Genomic DNA, 22,997 nt, shown 5'->3' on the forward strand with positions numbered 1-22,997 from the left:
TACTATTACCTAATCACTAGAAAGACTAAAATTAAAAAGATGAACAAATTCTGGTATAGATGTGGAGCAATTAGAACTCAAACATAAAATGCTAAACCTACTTTGAAAGACAGTGTGAAGATTTCTTATAAAGTTGAATGTACACATCACACAGCCCAGCAATCCCAATCTTAGGTATTTACCTCCAAAGAAATGAAAATATGTCACACAACTATTTGTACTCAAATGTCCACAGCAGCTTTATTCATCTTAACTCCAAGCTGGATACAAACCCATTAATTGGCAAGTGGATAAATTGCGGCATTTGCATAAAATATAATACCCCTTGTCAAATTGATACTTAAAACAACATGACTGAATGCCTAAAGTATTCTGTTAAGAAGCCAGAAAGAAACACACACGCATGCATAGTTAGATACATTTCCCAGGTGGTTCAGTTGTAAATAATCTGCCTGCCAATTCAGGAAACATGGCTTTGATCTTGGGTCGGGAAGACCCCCTGGAGAAGGAAATGGCAACCACTCCAGTATTCTTGCCTGGGAAATCCCATGGACAGAGGATCCTGGTGGGCTAAAGTCCATGGGGGTCACAAAGAGTAGGACAGGACTTATTGATTAAATAACATACACAGATAGATAGAGAGATAGATACAGGTATAGATATGCTGTGTGATCCCATTTATATGAAATAATAAAATAATAGAAAAGGCAAAACTCTAGTAAAATAACACATCAATGATTTCCAGAAAATGAAGAGAAAAGTTTTTGGAGTGATGGATGGAAATGTTCCTTATCATTATTGTGGTGACAGTTACCTGACTGTATACATTTATCAATACTCAAGTTATACCCTTATAATTGGTGAGTTTCATATCCAATTTCAACACAGTAACCCTGATTTTGAAAGTTAATGGCACTGGTCTATTAAGCTGTCAACTAAAGACAACAAATTACTGGGTTTGCACTTTATACAAGGTGCTTCCCCGATCTCTACAAGGAGGGTAAACAGGAAAGTGCCCCCAAGATGTACAAGCTGTATCGTGACCCCAAACCAACGTGTCTATTCAACCTAGAACAATTCCAAGCGTCCCCTGCTACTCTTCCTTCTCGCCCTGAGTCATAGTCACTCCTGCACCAGGCAGTCAGATGTGCCCAGCTCATCTGCCCAGGGCAGGTGCCCGGCTCAGATCTCTCCGCCAGAGACAGCTGCCTCTCAGCTTGGAGGAGTATGGTCAGTTTCCCACACTGGTCTAGCACCAGCACTTCCCATCACGTTTCAACCACGGTCTTGCTGCTGGGGTGGCCCCTACACGCCGCCTGAGATGGGCCAGGCCACTTCTGCCCACTCCTCTGATGCATACTCTGTGCTCTGAGCCTACCACGTGGGTCAACCGAGACATTTCAGATCATTGTTATAGTCTGAGTCTCTTGTTATCTGGTTCTGTCATTTATATTTTTCACAGGTATCCCCCAACCGAAGAACTCTCTTGCATCCATTTCCCTCTCCATCATTCTCTCAGCGTCCCAGGGAACCCCACCTGACACTGAAGGAGCTGGTCTTGTTAGGAGGTGTTTGGCCACGGGAAAGCAGCCAGCAGCCCTAGATTTCTATGTGTTTGTGCGGTCACAGCTCTGAGTGTGTGTGTGTGTGTGTGTATGCGTGTGTGTGCATGCACTCCTAGCCGTGGGCAGGTGTGCAAGCTGTTGTCTATGTGTGTAGCTACAGAAAAGGAGCAGCACTCCTCACACAACATGCTCTACGGCTGGAGTTAAAACGCCACTGATTTGGAAGAAGTTTATTTTTAGCTATGGCCAAGCAGACAGACGAATAACTCAAGGCAAAGGGTGGAAGAATGAGATATGGGACTTCGGGTAAAGAGAAATCAGGGGTTCTGATTCTCAGAGTAGAGCACTTCATCCCTCAATCAGCTCCCCATAAATCAAGAGAAAACCTAGTCTCTATGATTTTGCAAGAGAAGGGTAGACACAGGGCCTTGTTTTGCTCACTGCCAGCATTAGCTTTGCCCTCATTGGGACACCAATGCTATGAATGAAGTGAGATTCTCTCTCTCTCTCTCCCAACTTCTTCTTCACTTCTATCCGGAGAGAAATCTGGGGAAGAGGATGAACTGCTACATGGTACAGAGGTCCACGGAAACCTAGCGTGCTTCTCAGCTCTGCATGGTGAGGCTGATGCTCCTATATCTGCTCAGTTCCTGACTCTTCATCGTGGAAGACAAGATCAGTTTGCTTTGAAAGAAAGTTAGTACTTGAAATACAATGTAAATCTCTGGAAAACCTTAATGATATCCTTACCCAAACAGTTTTCACATATGCAGATCAAGATGGATTCCCTGGTGGCTCAGATGGTAAAGAGTCTGCCTGCAATGCGGAAGAACCGGGTTCAACCCCTGAGTCGGGAAGATATCCTGGAGAAAGAAATGGTATCCCATTCCAGTATCCTGGAAACTCTCATGGATGGAGAAACTTGGCAGGCTACAGTCCACAGGGTCTCAAAGAGTCAGACACGACTGAGCACCTACACTTTCACTTGCATGAGGATCAAGATGGGACGTCTCTTGATGAAAGAATGAATCAGAAGCAGAAAGCGTCATCATAAACAGTGCCTTCCTTCTCTGCTTCAAAGGGAACAGGAGCCCAGTGGGCCTCAGGAGACACAGAACAGAGGAGAAAGGCATCTAGAGGGCCCCCACAACAGCCTGTCTCATAAATGTCTGTCCCGTAACCCTGCCCTCTAAAGAAGCAAGGACAGATGTGAACTGGAGTCCAGACACCCGGTCCTCCACTCACTCTGCATGATTTCCAATCCAAAGGGTTTTTTTCTTTTTTTTTTTAATGTTACTTTTAACCATTAAAAAAAATGAAGTATAGTTGATCTGCAATGTTGTGTTAGTTTTGAGAGAGCTAATGCTTAGGCAGGTTGATAAGCAGTCCAGGGCCCTCAAGGAGGAAGGGCTCCAGGGCTCTTGAGGAGGAGAAAGGGACAAACAGTTTTTTTCTACATTGCTTTGTCTTAGTCACATAAGATGTTTTTTCTTAAACTCTGAGTTGTTATGACAACAATCTTTATGACTAACTTTCTTTAAGCCCAGAGCTAATGATTACACAGCAAAACACCATCTTGCTCAAGGGTATGCTTTTGCTTAAGCTGTGTACTAATGATTATATAAAGACACTGTATCTTGCTGGAGGACATTTTTCTCCTTCTTAACAAGAACCTTCTGACTAATCTTGTTATCTTAAGAGGAATGTTGTGGGAGTGGATCTGGTAAAAGCATATAAGGCCTTAATGAGACTATCCAATGGTGACTGCAGCCATGAAATTAAAAGACTCCTTGGAAGGAAAGTTATGACCAACCTAGACAGCATATTAAAAAGCAGAGACATTACTTTGCCAACAAATGTCTGTCCAGTCAAAGCTATGGTTTTTCCAGTAGTCATGTATGGATGTGAGAGTTGGACTATAAAGAAAGCAGAACACCTAAGAATTGATGGTTTTGAACTGTGGTGTTGGAGAAGACTCTTGAGAGTCCCTTGGACTGCAAGGAGATCCAATCAGTCCATCCTAAAGGAAATTAGTTCTGAATATTCATTGGAAGGACTGATGCTGAAGCTGAAATTCCAATATTTTGGCCACCTGATGTGAAGAGCTGACTCATTGTAAAAGACCCTGATGCTGGGAAAGATTGAAGGCAGGAGGAGAAGGGGACGACAGAGGATGAGACAGTTGGATGGCATCACCAACTCAATGGACATGAATTTGAGTAAACTCCAGGAGCTGGTGATGGACGGGGAGGCCTGGCGTGTTGCAGTCCATGGGGTCACAAAGAGTTGAACATGACTGAGCAACTGAACTGAACTGAACTGAAGACTAGCGAGGGGGCCACTCCCCATCCCCCTCTGATGTCCATGTCAGAAGCCTTCTCTTTCTGTTTTCATGGTAATAAAACTTCTCCCACACAAAAGCTCTGAGTGACCAAGTGTGGCCCCTGATCCTGAAGCTAAATCTTCTTCTTCGGAGATCACGAGTCTGATACCGCTCATCACAAGCTATCAGTTTCATGCGTACAGCAAAATGATTCAGTTACACACGTGTGTGTGTGTGTGTGTGTGTGTGTGTGTGTATTCTTTTTCAGATTCCTCTCCATTATAGGTTATTGTAAGATACTGAAAATACTTCCCTGGGCTATATAGTAAATTCTTTTTGTTTATCTATTTTATATAAGGTGTATATGTATATGTATGTATATATACATATATATATATATATGCAGTGTTTATTAGTAGTGGTGTACCAATACACCTACTAGTAGTGTGTATCAGTAAATTCCAAACTCCCAATTTATCCCTACCACCTTCTTCCCCCTTAGGTAAGCATAAGCTTGTTTTCTATGTTTGTGAGTCTATTTCTGTTTTGTACATTCATTTGCATCATTTTTTTAGACTCCACATATAAGTGATATCACATCATGTTTGTCTTTGTCTGACATAATAATCTCTAGGTCTATCCATGTTGCTGCAAATAATGTTATTCCATTCTTTTTATCACTGAACTATATTCCATTGTATATATGTAGCATTGTATATACGATCCCTGCCTGTGAAAACTGTTTGGGTAGTGATATTAAGATTTTCTAGGAGTTCATCCACTCATCTGTTAATGGACACAAGCTGTTTCCATGTCTTGGCTCTTGCGAGTAGCACCGCTATGAACATAGGGGTGCATGTATCTTCTCAAATTACAGTTTTCTCCAGATATATGCCCAGGAGTGGCATTGCAGGATCATATGGTAAATCTAAAACTGGATTTCTAGCTTTTTAAGGAACCTCTGTACTGTATTCCATAGTGGTGTACCTAACATAGAGAAAGGTTCCTTTTTATCCCTACCCTCTCCAGTACTTATTATTTGTAGGCTTCTTAATGATGGCCATTCTGACTATGTGAGGTGGTACCTAATTGTACTTCTGATTTGCATTTCTCTAATTAGTGATGTTGAGGCTCTTTTCCTGTGCTTTTGGGCCATCTAGGTGTCTTCTTTGGAGAAATGTCTATTTAAGTCTTCTGCCCATTTTTTAAAATTGGGTTGTTTGTTTTTTGGATATTAAGCTGTACGAGCTATTTGTAAATTTTGGAAATTAATCCCTTGTTGGTAGCATCCTTTGCAAATATTTTTCACCCACTTTTGCCACATCTATTCAATATAGATTCAGAAGTCCTAGCCACAACAATCAAAGAAGAAAGAGAAGTAAAAAGAATCCAAATTGGGAAAGAAGAATGAACACTGTCACTATTATCTGATGACATGATGCTATACATAGAAAATACTAAAAGTGCTACCAGAAAAACACTAGAGTTCATCAATTAATTTGGTAAAGTTGCAGGGTATGAAATTAACATGTAGAAATCTGTTGCATTTCTATACACTAACAGCAAAATATCAGAAAGAAATTAAGGAAATAATCCCATTTACCATTGTATCACAAAGAATAAAATATCTAGGAATAAACCCACCTAAGGAGGTAAAAGACCTGTACTCTGAAAACTATAGGATGCTGATGAAAGAAATTGAAGAAGACACAAACAGATGGAAACATAAACCATGTTCTTGGATTGGAAGAATCAATATTGTTAAAATGACCATACTACCCAAAGAAATAGAGGAAAACAACAGAATGGGAAAGACTAGAGATCTCTTCAAGAAAATCAGAGATACCAAGGGAACATTTCATGCAAAGATGGGCTCAATAAACGACAGAAATGGTATGGACCTAACAGAAGCAGAAGATATTAAGAAGAGGTGGCAAGAATACAGAGAAGAACTGTACAAAAAAGATCTTCATGACCCAGATAATCACAATGGTGTGATCACTCACCTAGAGCCAGACATCCTGGAATGTGAAGTCAAGTGGGCCTTAGAAAGCATCGCTACGAACAAAGCTAGTGGAGGTGATGGAATTCCAGTCGAGCTATTTCAAATCCTGAAAGACAATGCTGTGAAAGTGCTGCACTCAATATGCCAGCAAATTTGGAAAACTCAGCAGTGGCCACAGGACTGGAAAAGGTCAGTTTTCATTCCAATCCCTAAGAAAGGCAATCCCAAAGAATGCTCAAACTACTGCACAATTGCACTCATCTCACACACTAGTAAAGTAATGCTCAAAATTCTGCAAGCCAGGCTTTAGCAATATGTGAACCGAGAACTTCCATATGTTCAAGCTGGTTTTAGAAAAGGCAGAGGAACCAGAGATCAAATTGCCAATATCTGCTGGATCATCGAAAAGGCAAGAGAGTTCCAGAAAAAATCTACTTCTGTTTTATTGCCAAGGCCTTCAACTGTGTGGATCACAATAAACTGTGGAAAATTCTGAAAGAGATGGGAATACCAGACCACCTGACCTGGCTCTTGAGAAACCTGTATGCAGATCAGGAAGCAACAGTTAGAACTGGACATGGACCAAGAGACTGGTTCCAAGTAGGAAAAGGAGTACGTCAAGGCTGTATATTGTCACCCTGCTTATTTAACTTATATGCAGAGTACATCATGAGAAATGCTGGGCTGGAAGAAGCACAACCTGAAATCAAGATTTCCAGGAGAAACATCAATAACCGCAAATATGCAGATGACACCACCCTTATGGCAGAGAGTGAAGAGGAACTAAAAAGCCTCTTGATGAAAGTGAAAGAGGAGAGTGAAAAAGTTGGCTTAAAGCTCAACATTCAGAAAACTAAGATCATGGCATCTGGTCCCATCACCTCATGGGAAATAGATGGGGAGACTGTGGAAACAGTGTCAGACTTTATTTTTTTGGGCTCCAAAATCACTGCAAATGGTGACTGCAGCCATGAAATTGAAAGATGCTTACTCCTTGGAAGGAAAGTTATGACCAACCTAGATAGCATATTAAAAAGCAGAGACATTACTTTGCCAACAAAGGTCCGTCTGGTCAAGGCTATGGTTTTTCCAGTGGTCATGTATGGATATGAGAATTGGACAGTGAAGAAAGCTGAGCGACGAAGAATTGATGCTTTTGAACTGTGGTGTTGGAGAAGACCCTTGAGAGTCCCTTGGACTGCAAGGAGATCCAACCAGTCCATCCTAAAGGAGATCAGTCCTGGGTGTTCATTGGAAGGACTGATGCTGAAGCTGAAACTCCAGTACTTTGGCCACCTCATGCGAAGAGTTGACTCATTGGAAAAGACCCTGATGCTTTGAGGGATTGGGGGCAGGAAGAGAAGGGGATGACAGAGGATGAGATGGCTGGATGGCATCACTGACTCTATGGGCATGAGTTTGAGTAGACTCCGGGAGTTTGTGATGGACAGGGAGGCCTAGTGTGCTGCGATTCATGGGGTCGCAAAGAGTCAGACACGACTGAGTGACTGAACTGAAGTGAACCCAGGGCAATCTACAGATTGAAAGTAATCTCTATTAAATTATCAATGGCATTTTTCACAGAACTAAAACAAATTAAAAAAAAATCTGTATGGAAACACAAAGACTCAGAATAGATACAGCAATCTTGAGAAAGAAGAACAAAGCTGGAAGAATCAGTCTCTCTGACTTCAGACTATATTACAAACCTATAGTAATCAAAACAGTAGGGTACTGGCACAAAAACAGAAATATAGATCAATGGAATAGGATATATAGACCAGAAATAAACCCAAGAATTTGTAGTCAATTAATCTACCACAAAGGAGGCAAGAATATACAATGGAGAAAAAAGAGACGCTGGAGAAACAGAACAGCTACATGGAAAAGACGCTGGAGAAACAGAACAGCTACATGGAAAAGAATGAAATCAGAACATTCTCTAACACCGTATGCAAAAATAAGCTCAAAGTGGATTAAAGACATAAATGTAAGACCTGAAACCATAAAACTTCTAGAAGAGAACATTTGACATAAATTGCAGCAATGGTTTTGGATCTGTTTCTTAGAGTAATGGAAATAAAGACAAAAATACACAAATGGGACCTAATTAAAGTTTAAAGCTTTTGCATAGCGAAGGGAACCATAAACTGAAAAGACAACCAACGCAAGTTTTAAAAAGCTTTGACCGAGGTCACTGAAAATTCCAAGTCTAGGGTTAGAATCAGCCATGCCACAATACTGCATGACCTCAAACAACGTCACCATGACTACTTCATCCCACCCATCAATTCCATCTTGTTCTTCTCCAGGCACTGGTCTCATTCTTGGCCAGACTTCCCCTCCCTGACTTGTCCTAGCCCTCACCGAGATGCTAACATGGCTTAGACACTTCAGCTCTGCTCCCTCACTCAGCTTCACATCCACCAGGGAAAAGCACACGTTTCTCCCTCAATATTAAAAATATATGTAGGGACGTCCCTGGTCCAGTGGTTAAGAATCTGCTTGCCAGTGCAGGGGACCCAGGTTTGACCCTTGGTCCAGGAAGATTCCACAGGCTGTGGAGCAACTAAGCCCATGTGCCACAACTACTGATTCTGTGCCCCAGAGCCCAGGAGCCACAGCTACTGAAGTCCAAGTGCTCCAGAGCCCATGCTCAATAACAAGAGATGCCACCGCAATGAGAAGCCCACCCACTGAAACTGGAGAGAAACTACTCACCGCAACTAGAGAAAAGCCCACACAGCAACAAAGACCCAGCACAGCCAAAGTACACACATATTCTTAAACATATATATACACACACACACGTATATACACACATATATATGTATATTCTGGGTCTAACTGTCACTGTCTTAAATTAAACAATGCGTCCATTCTTGAACTCAAAGTCACTGTAATCCAGGTGAGGTGTTGATTAGCGTGAAGAGTCAGGCTGAGCCCTGGTGTGAGGGAGGGATCAAACTCATCTCCAGATCAAACTCACCCATTGGAGGTGGGGAGGTTGGCCCCGTGGGTTGTCAGAAAAGGTTGCATGGCTGGTGCGTCAGTTGAGATGATGCTGTGATGAGAACTATTCTATTCTGGACTATCTGACTTGTCTTTCAGCAAAAGAAGAACCTAAACTGGCATCAGAGTTCAGAACATGATGGGGTGGGAAAGACAGGCGCAGATGAATGGAGGGAAGAGCTGTGCCCTGCACAGAGGGACTCAGGGGGATGGGGGTCCTGGGGTTACAGGGCAGGGAAGATGCGTGTCAGTACAGGGCTCCCCACGCTTGGACACGCAGGCCACTCTGTAGGACGTTCCAGCGGAACAACGAGGCATATCGTCCCCACCCGCAGGGGGAGAGGCCGTGTCTATCTGAATCCTAGAATCCTCACCAGCACTGAGATCAATCATTAACACTAGCTTCCACTGTGAGTCGCCACCTTACCCACACAAAAGACAGTCTGTGGTTTCTAATGGCAAAGCCTGTAGGAATTAATAAATCGCTGACCTAATGGCACCAATTACCCCATCACACACACACCACACCATACATACCGTGCATACAGATACATGGGCTTCTTAGGTGGCACAGAGGTAAAGAACCTGCCTGTCAATTCAGGATACGCAGGAGACACAAGTTCGATCCCTGAGTCAGGAAGATCCCCTGGAGGAGGAAATGGCAACCCACTCCAGTATTCTTGCTGGTACAACTCCCATGGACAGAGGAGCCTGGTGGGCTACAGTCCATGGGGTCACAAAGAGTTGGACATGACTGAGTGAACACACACACATATATGCCACTTACACATAGATGCACACACCACACATCACAGACACACACACCACCACCACCACTTTGGGGATATATCATCCGAGGCCTCTTGCAATGAGGACATTTGCATCTGGCTGAGACTCTCAAGTGGAGCTGCAGTGACTAGACCTCCAGATGTCCCTCAGGGCATCCAGCCCTCCTGAGATGTGATCGCCTCCTTTGTAGAGATTTCGGGGATCTCTGGTTCCAAGTCTTCCATTCCCTCTCTCACTGACATAGTGCTTCAGTTTAAAAAGATACCAAGTCATCTCTAGGATGGGTCAGATAAACAATGACACTTGCTGAAGTCTCGCAAGTTGCAGCAGGCGCTGGGACTGGCCCTCGCTCATGGGCTGCCTGGGTACCACCGGCTTAGGGCAATCTTACACAGTGGCAGAGTGTGATGAGTGATGAAGTCTCCTGGCCGACTTTCCACAGGGGAGACGGTGGTCCACGGTCACTCTACCACTAATCCCCCTGCGTTAATGTGCCAGGGAAATGCTGGACTGCAGTTATGGCTACACAGAGGGATGAAGGAAATTTTAATGCTGAGTATAGGAGAGACTCCTGGGAAAGGATGGAAAGGAGCCATGAAAGAGGAGGGCACTTGGTAGGAAGAGCAGAGGGGGAAGGTGCCCAGCTGTGTGGGCACAGGTGATGGAAAGGAATCCTAACAGCACGATGCAGCTTCTGGAGGAAGCCAGAGGACATGCCCTGTGTCTCCCCCTGGATGGAACCTTCTCTTCACTCAACTGAAAGGTCCCTCTGCAGATAGTGTGGATTTTGTGCCTCTAAGTTTTAAGCCAGGAATTTCTACTTCACAGAGATGATTCAGAAAACAGAGCTGTGGCGTGAAAACCAAAAAGCTGGGGGATCCTGACCTATAGGAGCCCGGGACTTTGCAGGGAGAATTTGCACACACCATAGCATCTTTAGTAAAGAGCTTTCTCTGGTGAAAATCAATACATGCTGACTGTAGAGATCCTTGGAAATTCAGGAAAAGAGTGAAAGCGCCTGTGAATTCTATAATAACAAAAAAAATGTTATCAACAATCCATGTTCTTTCCTCTGGTTCTTATCCTATGCAAAGTCACTCCCTGCTTCTGTTTTATTTTTATGTTTGAGATCACTTTACCCCAAAAAGGCAGGGCATGAATTGCATGTTTATTAAATCACAAATTTTATGATTAATTCAAAGAAAGGAATTATGGTTCCTTAACTCTGAAATTTAAGACCACTTTCAGCTCCATAATGAGTTCTTACCAAAAACAAAAATACAGTATCAGACATTCAACTACCTTGTAGAAGAGTTCCTGAAGCTTCTGACAAATTATTCTTGCAGAGATTTTGGTAACATTCCTTTAAAAAATGGAGACCCCGCCTCCCTCTGTAACCCTTCCCTTATACTATTCCTCAAGGCACTTTTGACCACATGCTGTTATGTCCCCTGATCCCACGTTGTTGTTGTTGTTCAGTTGCTCAGTTGGGTCCAACTCTTTGTGACCCCATGGACTGCAGCATGCCAGGCTTCCCTGTCCTTCACTATTCCCCAGAGTTTGCTCAAATTCATGTCCATTGAGTCAGTGATGCCATCCAACCATCTCATCCTCTGTCGTCCCCTTCTCCTCCCACCTTCAATCCTTCCCAGCATCAGGGTCTTTTCCAGTGAGCTGGCTCTACACATAATGTGACCAGAGTACTGGAGCTTCAGCTTCAGCATCAGTCCTTCCTGTGAATATTCAGGGTTGATTTCCTTTAGGATTGACTAGTTTGATCTCCTTGCAGTCCAAGGGACTCTCAAGAGTCTTCTCCAGCACCACAATTTGAAAGCATCTATTCTTCAGCACTCAGCTTTCTTTATGGTCCAACTCTCACATCTCACGTTAGGGTGTTTAATTCCTTAATGCCTGATGTTTTTCTCTGTTGAGGTCTTGAGAATTCCTTCTTCAGAAACCTGTCTTTACTCTTAATATGTTGGAGGAGGCCCACCCACATGATGGAATATAATCTTCTTACTCAAAGTCTATTGATGTAAATACCCCTCTTTCCTCCAGGTTTACCAATTTAAATGTTCATTGCATCTTGAAAAGTACATTCACAGCAACACCTGGATCAGTCTCGGACCAAACAACTGGGCACCATAGCCGGCCAAGCGGCCACACCAGATTAGCCATCACACTTGTCCATTTACTTGATGGTGGTGAAAGGGGGATCGCACCTCCTGCGTTAGTTCCAGTGAGCTGAGACGCAGATTCTGAAGCGACGTCAGGCTTGTAAGGTTAGTGGGGGAGGGCATTTGAGGAGGGAGAGAGCTGGTCTGACACCTGTGAAAGCAGACAGAGGGATGTTTGGACACTAAGAGCCTCAGCCTGCAGCATAGCTCCAAAGGCAGTTAGGCCAGGCTGATGCCGAATCCTCAAGCCAAGAATCTCCAAGCCAAGAAGAATCCTATCTTTTGCCAAGATGGACCTGCCTTTGCATCCCCACTGTGCTCCGTAACTGGCTGGGAATGGGTGCAGGAGGTGTGGTTTGGAGTACAGGGTGGGCCGAGATGGGTGAGAACTTGTACCATACCTCGTTATGCTCCCTACCAAAGGAGATGCTGTACGGCCGTGTCACCTCCCTGTTAACACAGTTACCTCCATGAGGATGGAGTTACATCAACATACCTTCTGTAATACATGCCTGAAGAGGAATTCCTTACACAGAAGTAGATAAAACTTGAGTGGAACTAGGAAATGCTGACCATGATGGGGTTCTGCACTTTTTTACACTGGGAAGACATTTTCGTTAGCCATGCCGCAGATCATGAGGGATCTTAGTTCCATGACCGGGGGTGGAACCCATGCCCACTGCAGCAGGAGTGTGGAGTTTTAACTACTGGACCACCAGGGAAGTCCTAGGAAGACATTTAAAAGAAAACCTTTAACGCAGAAGAGAAAATGACTTTCCAGTTGATGTTCGCTGGTGTATGTCTGAGGAAATCCTAACTGTAAAAGAAGATCAAAAAGCAAGCTAGGATAGAATACTTTTGCACTGTTGGTTTTTGTCCTGTATTTTATTATTGATTAAATTTGTTACTGAGATCAGGGAGATGAATATGTTCTTACTTATTTATGGAGATGTTGTTGTTTAGTTGCTCAGTTGTTCTGCCTCTTTTGTGACCCCATGAACTATAGCCCCACCAGGCTCCTCTGTCCATGAAGTTTCCCAGGCAAGAATACAGGAGTGGGTTACCATTTCCTCTTCCAGGGGTTCTTCCTGATCCAGGGATTGAACCCACGTCTCCTAGCATGGCAGGCGGGTTCTTCCCCACTGAACCACCAAGGGAGCTCTCATGCAGATGTTGCTGGGCTGTGTGCTGTCCTGCTGACTCCTTGTGACCCGATGGAGATGGGTATTATCTAAATATACAGAAGAATGAGATAGAGTTTATTGTTATGGAAGGGGCGGAATGTATTTAGACATAACTCTTGGCTGAGATTTTTCCTTGTAATTATCTGATCAATAAAAAATTGTGCAGCTAGGGCAATGAGAAGAAATGGATTTGTCAGAAAGTATATTGGGTTTATGTAAACAATAAGTAAATATTCACTTAGAACTCAAGAGACCTTAGTCTGGTAAGCAATTACATAATGGACTCTAGGCTGCATAAATTTATTTGTTTGTACTTTCTGGGACATTTACAAAGATTACAAAATGATCTAAGGTATTATTATGATAATACTTCTCATAAGCATTAGACACTAAAACATCAAACCTGGAGAAAACATTCAAAAATACTCATAATCCTGCCACTCCTGCCGAAAAGGAAGAATAATTTATCTTCTAGAGTCAATTTCACTTTTATTTCCTAACCACCTTTGAGGGAGAAGATGTGTTTGTTTGGGACCTATAAAAGCAGTCATCCTCAGGGATGATTGAAAGCCAAACCAGCATACAGTGTTATGTATCAACATTTAATTTGTACATGTCCTCAATCTTACGTAAAGTTCCAACTGCCCTGATACCTCTAAACCTGGGATGTCTTAGGATCACTCTGAAGCCATTCTTGAGAGGAGTCATTAAACAGAAAGACTTAGGAGCCCTTGAGATGATGTCTTGTCTGATCCCTGAACTCCATTTTCCCAACTTCATGTCCTTGAACCCAATTAATCAGCAGGACACAAGATGTCTACACACCACTGGTGGGAGAACCTGATAAACACATAATTTACACCATATTGGTGGTGTCTACACCACATTTGAGTTGCAAAACAACGACAAGAGTGGTAACAACAAAGGGAAAAGTGTTCTCTCCAGATCATACGAGAAATGAAAGACTTTAAGGAATGAACCCCACTTCCCATCTGTTAGTCTTCCTGTTTCCACTGGGATCATTCCCCAGGCAATTCCGTGTGAGCCCACCCGTAAGAGAACCTAAGATACCCTTGCTGTGTTTAGATGCACTGCTCCCTCGTAGAGCTGCAAACGTGATTTTCACATAAAATAGAGAAAGGAGGAGATTAAATTGAATGTACTCTGTAATGATGACCAATATTATTGTGAAATTGCTTATGCTGCAGTTTGCATAACCATTATTGCCATGACTATGTGATGTGCTTTTGAATAGATAGACTGTTCTCAGTTTAGTTACTGGAGAAAATCTAAACTGATTTTTAACGAGCTCAGCTGACAACGGAAATTTTCAATACTAAATATGTAATTATTATATTACACTTATGCTACCTCTTAAGCATGCCTGCAGTTGTGCAGTATTTCTGTACATGCGTTCAATTTCTATAAAGCTAATTTAATGCTAACAGTAAACTTCTGAAGAATTTACTTTTCCATACTGTTTATATCAACTCCTGTCTATCCTTCTCTGTCCTTCTGCAGTCATTACTACTCTTCTGAAAGAAAATTTAAATAAGTCACTTTTGTCTTTAACTTCAAGTCCACTTTTTTTAACGTCTTAAATTTATTTTCATTCCCCTCCCTGCCTGCACACATATGCTCTTCCAAGGCTCCCAGAAGCCATTTGGCCCCATCCTTTTCCTCTTTGTTTAGAAAATACGCTACCTCTCTCAATAATCTCCTGCATTTCAGAAGAATATATCAGTCCACAAATACTGGGCTTATTGCTCACAACAAGTGCACGGGGCGCATGCAGGGTTGTCTCCTTTTGCTTGTCGGGCAGTGGACAGCATCGGATTTGATACCAGACCTTGAGGACTTGGAGTCAGAGCAGTACCAGGGTGAAGGGGCATCTTGGACTTCCCATGTTGGGCCGTCCTAAGAAGGAATGTCTGCAGTGGGATTTGCAAGAATCAGAGACACATTTTACAGTCCTGAGCTATTGAGCCTTTAGGATGGCTGTTATAGCAATTATCCTACCCTGACTGATGCACAAATTTGAACCAGGAGTGGAGTTTTCCAGAAAGAAAGGAAGGGAAGAAGGGACCATGTGAGCATCTAAAATATGAGACAATAACTTCATGATGGGCTGTGTGAAGGTTAAAAAAACAAACCAAAAACCTGCTGTAGGAGATATTGCACTGAACAAACATTTATTAAAACTGTTGCCTGCAATATCAGGGGACGTTATCACGGTGGGGTAAATGGTTGGGAGGAATAGAGCCCTGATGTGTAATGCTCTTATTGAGTACATTTGTCAAGGTGTTATCAGGAAAGTTTGGTTCAAGAGAAAATAAGAATAGCAAGAGTCCAGTACACAGAGGCTTGAGAGGACTGTTCTGCTTCTAAACCCAGTGAGGAATGGGGTTGAGAAGATCTTAGAGTGACACCGGCAGACAAGTCCCAGCCTCCCATCCTAAAACTGTTAAGAATGCCCAAAGAGGGTGATACACAACTCTAGGTAAAGAAATACGAAATTTCTGAATCTCTAGGACCCAAGTGAGGAGCATCAAGCTCCTCATTCTCATTCTTACTGATGACCAGATGCACACAGGAGGCATGTCTGCACGCAGCAATATCACCGGCTCATCTCCAAGATGAGTGATGGTTCTGGCAAATGTCCACATCAGAGTACTGGGGGGTCCCGCGTGGGAGAACCTCCCAGTGATGTCTGGGTGGAGAGCATAGAATCACAAGTTGTTTGAACAACTACGAGAGTCAACATAAAGGTCATCAAAGAGAAGGGAAAAGAAGTATTGGCATTTGCAGAAATAATTCTCAGTTCAGCATGAGACTCCCCCATTCCCTGCTCATGCCTGGTCTTCCAGTAGAGGAAGTGGGTCTCTGATGCAGCCAGCTTTTCTTCTGTTTGGTCATTTATGGATAGGTGTGTAATATGATCCCTAGACAGTAAACATGTGGCTTTACATTAAGTGTTAGTCACTTAGTCATGTCTGACTCTTTGCAACCCATGGACTCTAGCCTGCCAAGCTCCCCAGGTCAGTAGGTGCCCAATATGCTACTGGAGATCAGGGGAGAAATAACTCCAGAAAGAATGAAGAGATGGAGCCAAAGCAAAAACAACACCCACTTGTGGATGTGACTGATGACGGAAGCAAGGTCTGATGCTGTAAAGAGCAATATTGCATAGGAACCTGGAATGTTAGGTCCATAAATCATATGGATGTGAGAGTTGGACTATAAAGAAAGCTGAGTGCCGAAGAAGTGATACTTTTGAACTGTGGTGTTGGAGAAGACTCTTGAGAGTCCCTTGGACTGCAAGGATATCCAACCAGTCCATCCTAAAGGAGATCAGTCCTGGGTGTTCATTGGAAGGACTGACGTTGAAGCGGAAACTCCAATACTTTGGTCACCTGATGTGAAGAACTGACTCATTGGAAAAGACCCTGATGCTGGAAAAGATTGAAGGCAGGAGGAGAAGGGGACGACAGAGGATGAGATGGTTGGATGGCATCACCGACTCAATGGACATGAGTTTGAGTAAACTCTGGGAGTTGGTGATGGACAGGGAGGCTTGGCATGTTGCAGTTCATGGGGTCCCAAAGAGTTGGACACAACTGACCAACAGAACTGAACTCAATGGAACTGAACTGAAAGCTCCTCTCTCCATGGGATTTCCCAGGCAAGAATACTGGAGTGGGTTGCCATGCCCTTCTCCAGGGGATCTTCTCAACCCAGGGATCAAATCCAGGTCTCCTACACTGCAGGTAGATTCTTTATCATCTGAGCCACCAGGGAAGCTTCCCATTTTACATTTCTTTGTTGTAATTTATTTTCAAGTATTTCAGTATCAGTGTGACTATGTGTGGGTACACACTCACACTTTAGAACGTCAGTTCTGATTGACACCTAGAAGAGGTTCCTGGGTCCCTGGGGTGTCCTAGTTAAGAATCACCTCTCTGGGGTGTGTTCTCCCAGTGGCCAAGGCTGCCTCTGGTTTAGGGTGTCAGACAGGGGTCCTCCATGTGAAAAAATGAAGCTTGGTAACTTCAAATTATCTTTTATCTCTCTACAGAATCTGGCTTTCCAAAGTATTTTCTCACTATGTACAAAACAAGTCAGCTTGGAGACTCTAAAAAATCCCATTCTGAATGTCAAAAGCTGAACACTATTTATTTTTCTTTCTCATCATGGGTAGAATAATCCTAAATTTCTGTGAGGCAAATGGATTCCTCTGGGAGGAAACCTCCTTCCAGGGGAGGTTTGCAAACAAGGAAATGCAATGATCTGCCAATTCAGGAGACTTAAGAGACTCAGGTTCAATCCCTGGATCAGGAAGATCCACTGGAGTAGGAAATGGCACCCCACTCCAGCATTCTCACCTGGAAAATTCCATGGGCAGAGAAGCCTGGCAGGCTACAGTCCATACGGTTGCAAAGAGTCAGACGTGACTGAAGCAACAGCATGTTAATCCCCAACTCCAAACTGATGCCCCCCTTCCCCCTTCGGTAACAAGTTGGTTTTCTATGTCTGTGAGTCTATTTCAGTTCTGTAAATAAGTACATTTGTATCATTTTTTTTTACATTCCACCTACAGATGATATATATTTATCATTCTCTGTCTTACTTACTTCACCTAGTATTAATAGAATAATCTTTAGGTCCATCCATGTTACTGCAAGTGGCATTATTTCATTCTTTTTCAAGGCTAAATAGTATTCCATCGTATGTTTTTGCATATATATACACCACATCTTTTTATGCACTTATCTTTCAATGGACATTTTAGGTGGTTGGCCTCCATGTCTTGGCTATTGTGAATAGTGCTGCTATGAACACAGAAGAGCATGTATCTTTTTAAATTATATTTTTCTGTGGATATATGCTCAGGAGTAGGACAACAGGATCATATGGTAGCTCTAGTCTTAGGTTTTTAAGGAGCCTCCTTTCTATTCTCCACAGTCACTTTATTTATTTATTTTTTCATTTATCTTTATTAGTTGGAGGCTAATTACTTTACAATATTGTAGTGGTTTTTGCTATACATTGACATGAATCAGCCATGGATTTACATGTATTCCCCATCCCGATCCCCCCTCCCACCTCCCTCTCTACCCAATTCCTCTGGGTCTTCCCAGTGCACCAGGCCCAAGCACTTGTCTCATGCATCCAGCCTGGGCTGGTGATCTGTTTCACTATAGATAATATACATGTTTTGATGCTGTTCTCTCAAAACATCCCACCCTCACATTCTCCCACAGAGTCCAAAAGTCTGTTCTGTACATCTGTGTCTCTTTTTCTGTTTTGCATATAGGGTTATCATTACCATCTTTCTAAATTCCATATATATGTGTTAGTATGCTGTAATGTTCTTTATCTTTCTGGCTTACTTCACTCTGTATAATGGGCTCCAGTTTCATCCATCTCATTAGAGCTGATTCAAATGAATTCTTTTTAAGGCTGAGTAATATTCCATGGTGTATATGCACCACAGCTTCCTTATCCATTCATCTGCTGATGGGCATCTAGGTTGCTTCCATGTCCTGGCTATTATTAACAGTGCTGCGATGAACATTGGGGTGCACGTGTCTCTTTCAGATCTGGTTTCCTCGGTGTGTATGCCCAGCAGTGGGATTGCTGGGTCATATGGCAGTTCTATTTCCAGTTTTTTAAGAAATCTCCACACTGTTCTCCATAGTGGCTGTACTAGTTTGCATTCCCACCAACAGTATAAGAGGGTTCCCTTTTCTCCACACTCTCTCCAGCATTTATTGCTTGTAGACTTTTGGATAGCAGCCATCCTGACTGGCGTATAATGGTACCTCATTGTGGTTTTGAGTTGCATTTCTCTCATAATGAGTGATGTTGAGCATCTTTTCATGTGTTTGTTAGCCATCTGTATGTCTTCTTTGGAGAAATGTCTGTTTAGTTCTTTGGCCCATTTTTTGATTGGGTTATTTATTTTTCTGGAATTGAGCTGCAGGAGTTGCTTGTATATTTTTGAGATTAATCCTTTGTCTGTTGCTTCATTTGCTATTATTTTCTCCCAATCTTAGGGCTGTCTTTTCACCTTGCTTATAGTTTCCTTTGTTGTGCAAAAACTTTTAAGTTTCATTAGGTCCCATTTGTTTATTTTTGCTTTTATTTCCAATATTCTGGGAGTCCACAGTCACTTTAACATGGGCTATCCCCTCAATCCAGTCAGAACGGCCATCGTCAAAAAATCTATAAATAATAAATGCTGCTGTACTTCTGGACTTACGCTTCTTGACTTAGTTTTTGCATTTTATGAACACCCAGTTCAGTCCTCATCATGAAATCACTACCAGCAAATATCACCAGGGTTGAAACTGCTGATTGCCCAGTCCAGCATACGCTGTATTAGAGTGTGCCCACTGCCACACAGACAATCCTGAGTTTAGTGGCTTCAAGCAACCGAAGATCCTTTAGATCCTTTGGATCTTTTTAGAGCACAGTCCAAAGTGGGGGAAGGGCTCTGTGTCATGTCATCAGGGACCCAGGCACCTGCATCTCATGACATTGCATCTTCCCTGCTTGGGACACAGACGGTGGAGGGTGACATCTGGGCGAATGACGTGGGGTCGGGTGTCTAAGAGGAATAGATCCCCTGAGGGCACCACACTTCACCCATGTAGTCACACAGCTCCCACCCAAATACATCAGACTGAGAAATGCAGTACCTGGAGTCCGGGAGGAAGAGCAGAACCCAGGTGTCCGGGAGCAGCACCTTGGCCACCCCACCAGCATCCTTTACAGTCCTTGTGTACTGGGACCTCAGTGCTCTGCTGACCGCCCTCCCTCCGGAGCTGCTCTCTGCTCTCGGACTTGAAGGCCCCCCTCCCTGCGCTCCGGCCACTCTTCTGGAGGTTCTTCATCATGGCCCATTACCTGAAAGATGACACTTCTGTGTTCTCACTCTCTTCCCGCTGGCAACAAACCCGCTCGCACAACATCAGTGGTTGGTGTCAGGACTCTCGAATGGCCTCGTGGCATTTCCCCTTCGAGATCCTAAAGGCAGCTCAAAGCTGCCTCACCCACACTTACACTCCTCACTTTATTGCTGCTTCTTCTGACTCGGGGACTGCCCCTGCAGTTTGTACAAACCCCGCAGCATTGTAGATTCCCTTTCTCCTTCACTCTCCACTTCCCAGGGCTAAGTCTTGATGATTCTGCCAACTTAATGTTTCTCTAATTTGTAACTCTGCTGTCCTTCATCACCCTGGATACTTAGACTTGTTTATTTTAGTTCTTCTCAGGGTTCTCCCTGAAGTTTTTCCTACAGTTACCCCCTACTATATCAACAGATCCAATTACGCGCTTTTGTATTGAAAACGCAAATGTAACCCCTCTGCCCATTGTTCTTTGGGAAAAGAATAATGTTCTTTGGAAACAATGGAAAAAGAATCCACTGTTCTTGGAAAAAATCCCACACACTGATCAGGTCTCTCCTTTGGCTCTGATCTCCCAGAGTTGGGTCCCAAGCCTCCTTTTCCACCTCTAAGTGTTCACAAAGCTTTATAATTCTCTTCAGACCTGTAAGAACATCGTCCTACATGCCTATAGCTTACGGTAGGTACATAGCATGAAATTAAAAGACGACTGCTCCTTGGAAGGAAAGTTATGATAAACCCAGACAGGGTATTAAAAAGCAGAGACATCACTTTGCCAACAAAGGTCTGCAAATTCAAACCTATGGTTTTTCCAGTAGTCATGAATGGATGTGAGAGTCGGACCATAAAGAAGACTGAGTGCCAAAGAATTGATGCCTTCTAACTGTGGTGCAGAAGACTTGAGAGTCCCTAGGACTGCAAGGATATCCAACCAGTCAATCCTCAAGGAAATCAACCCTGAATATTCATTGGAAGGACTGATGCTGAAGTTGAAGCTCCAGTACTTTGGCCACCCAATGTGAATAGCTGACTCATTGGAAAAGATCCTGATGCTGGGCAAGATCGAAGGCAAAAGGACTTGGGCGTGGCAGAGGATGAGATGGTTAGCTAGTATCACTTACTCAATGGACATGAATTTGAGCAAACTGTGGGAAATAGTGAAGACAGGGAAGCCTGGCATGCTACAGTCCATGGGGTCACAAAGAGTTGGACACAACTTAGCGACTGAACAACAACTACATAGCTGCACTCAGTAACACTTAACTGAATAAATGAACAAGTCACAGCAAGAAAGTAAGGAAGGAAAGAGAATTCAGGTGTTTAATAATCTGAGACACATATTGGAATAGTAAATCCTGATTATACTAAAAATCAACATAATACCGAAATACAAATCCTCCAGTAAGTAAACTTACAAATAAATTACATGTAATTAGCATTAAAGAGCTTTGTCAAATAGTCGTGGGAATGTTCATAAAGTGTATGTAAGCTCTAAATTCATTATTTCTGGATTATCTTTAAATGAAGGGACCCTCAAAGATTCAGGGATAAAGCCTGGTAATAACTGCTGGACCAAATTGGTATTTAACTCTTCCATCAGAAGCTGTTTTCCCAGCACATGATTATCTATTTCATTAGCATTTCAACAGTATCCATTTTTAATCATCGTGGTGGCTACAGTAAGCAACTGTTATTTTTTTTTAATCCTATGAAATGATCTGCAATAAAAACAAATTTAAAAACTCATTTTCTTTCTTTCTTCAAATGAGCTCAGTGGTAACGATCTGGCTTTTATGTCTGAGCTGATTCTGTTTGGTACGGCTGGATCCCTGGAGAATGGCCAGTGATCTAGACTGCATTCTAATCACCAAATACATCCCAGTTGGCAGTAGCGGTTTTGAGGCTGCTAGACGTTCCTTTCGGGCATGGTCAGTGAGCAACTCAGATTGTTTCCGGTGAGTGACATGAACAGCACCACCATCACTGTCAGAGTGGTAACTCGGTCCTAGCCTGCAGGGCAGGTAATGATGGACCCTAAACCACGGGTAGGTGGTCAGCGTGTGAAGAGCAGAAGTCAGTGAGCAGCTCAGGAGGGGAGGGGACCCGCGGGGGGTGGGGACCGGGTTTTAGAGGAGATGCCGTGCCAACAGAGAGACAAGTTGAATGAGGTGGATACAGGATCTGGAGTCAAGTTGTCGAGGAATAACCAGATGCAGGAGTGTGTGTGTGTGTGAGTATGTGTGTGTGTGAGAAGGCGAGAGAGAGAGAATGTGTGTGTGTGCTGAAAGCGAGTGTCGTTTGTCCTGGAAATCAGTCTGCCCGCCTCTGAGCTGCCCTCCGAAGGCTCTGCCCCGGGTGCACACTGCTATCGTACTTGGAAGGCACAAGGCTTTGTCTCATGTGGGATTTAACGTGACACTGTGGTCCTGTGAGCTAAAGCAGTGATTGCCAGCCCATTTTACAGATGAGAAAACTAAGAGTCGGGAGAGATAAGAGTGATGTCTTTACTTGATGAGGTTTGCAGCCAAGACTCGAGCACTGAGGCTGGGGCATCTGGCCTGGGACTTTCCCCAGCCCCCGCCCCCCACCCCCCCAAGCAGGGCTGTTCTGTGAACAAGGGCATGAGGCTCAGTCACAGAAAGACTCAGGGGTCATCTCTCATCTCTGGGATATAACGGGGCAGAGGTAGAGGAGAGATGCCATCACCCACCCAGTGACACCTCCATCAAGTAAGGAGTATCATATCAAGTCTGAAGAGGACCACCAGGTATAGGGGTCAGGCATACACCCTAGACCACCCATCACCAGGCACTGCTTTCTAGATCTGAGACAGGAGAGAACAGAAGCACAAAATGCTCTTTTATCTCCTTCTTCCTTTCCCAAATGAAAGACATAATAAGTGACAATAATGTGCTATGCACACCCCTGTGGATGAGTATACACACCCGGGTGCTTTCATCACATAGATTAGATAGATAGATAGGTAGATAGACAGACAAGATAGATAGATGAGAGACATTTAGATAGATGG

The sequence above is a fragment of the Cervus elaphus genome, chromosome 18 (genome assembly GCF_910594005.1).
Source record: "Cervus elaphus chromosome 18, mCerEla1.1, whole genome shotgun sequence".
Classification (NCBI taxonomy): Eukaryota; Metazoa; Chordata; class Mammalia; order Artiodactyla; family Cervidae; genus Cervus; species Cervus elaphus.